Consider the following 3,528-nt stretch of genomic DNA (forward strand, 5'->3'; position numbering starts at 1 on the left):
GCAGCAAGTACTACAAGCACTACCCAATGGGATATAAATACTGTGAGTCAACCCAGGCCATAGCGGCAGTCCCAAGTGCAGTGACTCCTGCAGCTGCACAGAAAGAGCCTCATATCTCAGTTAGAAAGCAAATTTGGAAAGCAACTGCTCAGGTAGCTGGCAGTGCAAGGAGTCGGGGGAACCGCCAAGTCTGCTGAGCACCTTCTCTGCAGAAGGCCAGAAAAAGGCAGAACAGCACTGGAACAGAATGATAACATCTCATAACATAACTTTTTCATGTCTGCTTATTAAGAAAACAACACGCTGTGTTTTTAGTATGTATAACAGGCATTTTTTTATTTCCTCTTCCCTTTTATGTTACAAAGCCTGCTCAACTAACAGCCCAACAGTGGAAGTCTCCCAGCTAAAAGTGCAACAGGAACTGAATGACTACAAAAGGAACCCACGGCAGAAGGAATGAGCTAGCTGAGGCCCTCCACAACAGTGATCACTCAAGATGGGCCCAGCAGGAACTGTTGGATTGCTTATGCGATAACAGGTCTCACACTCTCTCATGCCAAACTCTTCAAAAAAAACCGACAGGCTTCTGGGTTTTCTCATCACAATCTATCTCTTACCTGTGCCATCTTCTCAAAAATTCAGCTAGATAAACTCTAATGATGATACACAGGAAATAAATGAGGAGATTCTCTCCAGGTATTTATGTATCCAAACTGCAACTGCAATGCTGGATGGTAGCAGTGATATCTGCTATAACAGGAATATTATGTAGAAGAAAAAGATCTGGAAAGAAAAAAAGATGTTACTTTGGTATTTGAAATCTGAGAGATGATAGGTGATGAAGCTTCACATTGTTGGAGATCACTAAGAGAAAAACAAATGGATACTTATCAGCTGTAAAAGAAACTTGCACCGCGTAAAGATCAGATGCAAAATAAAAGCTGCAGGAGTACTGTTGAGTTTTTCATTTAAACGGCTCAGCCCCAGAGGGTGGAAACATTGAACCTATTACATGGAAAGAATCAGCAAGGTTTAGGAGATCCTGGGTATTAAAACTTAGAGAGCTGTTTAGGTTCAGTAACATTCATGTTATAGGCCAGTGACAGCTGTGATGGCAGAATTGTCCATGTGATCACGAAAAGAGGCAGCAGAATGAGTGAAAGGGAGTTTTGGGAGAGATGTTACAGCCATGTGGGCCTAAGCACCCTATCTAAGATTAAATTCCGCAGACACTTTCCTCACACAGTGAGATTTTTAAAGCTGGATCTTGTCATATTTAACAGGACAAATCCTTTTATCTTCCTTCAGCATGATGTTTTTATAACTTAGTTCTAGCTTCTGTTTGGGTATCACCAGTTTCCCATGTTTAATGCAACTATGCCACAGCTGTCTTCAGAGTATTCTTCAGTCATTTCTCATTTAAATTTTTTGTTACTGCGTATTTCTTTTTCAGGAGACCTGAGGTAGGAAAGAATCAGATGACCAGAAAAGACCCTGTCTTACGTATGTGATATATCCATGTATATCTGAAAATTAAGATGTACGACCTGCTGTTGTTTTAGAAATCCCAGAACAGAGCAGCTCGCTCGACTGCCAGCTTTTACCATCTGTCAGGCATAGTTCTCACACTTCATAAGGCTGGCTTTCACACTGGTGCTGTTTTCCTTAACAGTTAATAAATTCCATCCCAATCTCAGTGTTTCACATAGCTAGCTGAAGAATACCTCTGATAAGGCATGCTTGTGCAGCTTAACAGACCTCCATGGAATGCTATGCCAGCTTTTCCATTGAAGGAAATACAGATAATGTTCCTGAACAGTGAATGCTGAAACAAAATGATTAAATAAGAGGTAAATGTACTGCAGAAGGCTAAAAAGGAAATAACTACTGAAACTGAACCAATTTTTTAGAGAAAGTCACCAACCTATTTCAAGATCTGATTCAGTTAAATAATGTCATTGGTATATCCAGTACCAAATACAGACAGAACAACGCATCGCAGCAGGGAAAAAAATGTCTCTGCATTTTGTGTGCATTTCTTCTCTTCCAAAAGAACAAAATTGATGGAATTGCTTTTGGAAAACCATCCTCAGGCATTAGAAGGTTGCCATTTGCATGCTTTCTTTTCTTTCATTGAAGACAAAGCAAACTCACAACTCCCAAGCACCTCCATCCTTGCAAATAAAGATAATTTTATATAGTCTTATAAACAGGGAAAAGGCCTGAACACCTTACAACATTGCAACTGGTTGAATAGCCTTCAAATATAAGAATACATGGAATTCCCTTTTGGGTCATACCAGTGGGCCACCTAGCCCAGGAGTATATTTTAGATTGTGGCAACATGAGGTGAGCACATGAGGCTGGGTCAATATCTGTGGCCCTTTTCCCCTGTGTTCCTCAGCATCCAGAACTGTTGTATTAGTAATGTTAGAGGATGAAAGCTTGCCTAATTTCTATAAAGTCCGTATATAAATGCACTGTCCTTGCATTTGTCTAATCCCCTTTGAATGTTCTGATAATAGCAGTTTCCACAGTTCTTCATGGCAGCAAGTTCCAGAAGCTCAGTATCTGCTGTGTGAAGAAATTTGTTTTATCTGCTTAAAAGAGATACTAGTTTCACTGGGTGCTCCACACCTCTGGTATTGCCAGATTTGCCGAGTAACACTTTCTCCTTGGAGCCCACAGACAGTTGTTTGGAGAACTTGCATGCCAAATTCTATACCCATGCCGTATCTCAGGCAACTCGCTCCTTCTTATTTGTTTGTTACTCTCCTAAAATCTCCTTTTGACCTTAGCGTTCAGCTCTCCAGTCTCTGAGAATACGGATTAACCTAACTGACTTAAACTGTTTTATCTGGAAATGGGATAATTCAGTGGAATTGTAGTGAATTTACACAAATGTATCAAAGAGAGAATTTAGACTGAAGTACGCAGTAATGAGCAAAAATAAATAATGTTTTAAATAAAACAAAACAAATTACTTAGTGTGGGAAAGAGAATGTTTAAAAATGTTTCAACATCTCTGTGTTTCCCATTAGTCTCTCTTGGATCATGGAAAAGATGTAAACTTCAGAGACCAAAAATTCTTAGGCTACTTTAACTCTGTGGAGTCTCTACCCCATGTAAAGTTCAGTCTCTTTCTCCTATTTCCGTACTTGCTCATGGTCTATTATAAAGTTTACCAGTCGTTGACCAGATGTTCTGGCATCATAAAAGGGCAATGGCCTTTTCTGTTCAATGTTTGTGTAAGTTGGCATTGTCAGAATGGGTAAAGAATGCAGTAAGTACTAATGCTGCAGCAACCAGCTACAGTGAATCAGCTTAGTGAGAAAGAGTTAGAAGTCTCGTGAGTAAACAGCTAGAAAACATTTCCACAGGAAGAGCTTCATAATCTGGTTTGGATTGTTTCTCTGAAGAAGCAGTTTCAGACCATAGTTCTTTCTAAAGAGTATCTAATGATCCACATATTACATTAATACGTATTACAGTTTTGTTATTGCAACTTAGAGATCTGAACGTAAAATC

Source organism: Larus michahellis, chromosome 5 (genome assembly GCF_964199755.1).
Source record: "Larus michahellis chromosome 5, bLarMic1.1, whole genome shotgun sequence".
NCBI classification, from domain to species: domain Eukaryota; kingdom Metazoa; phylum Chordata; class Aves; order Charadriiformes; family Laridae; genus Larus; species Larus michahellis.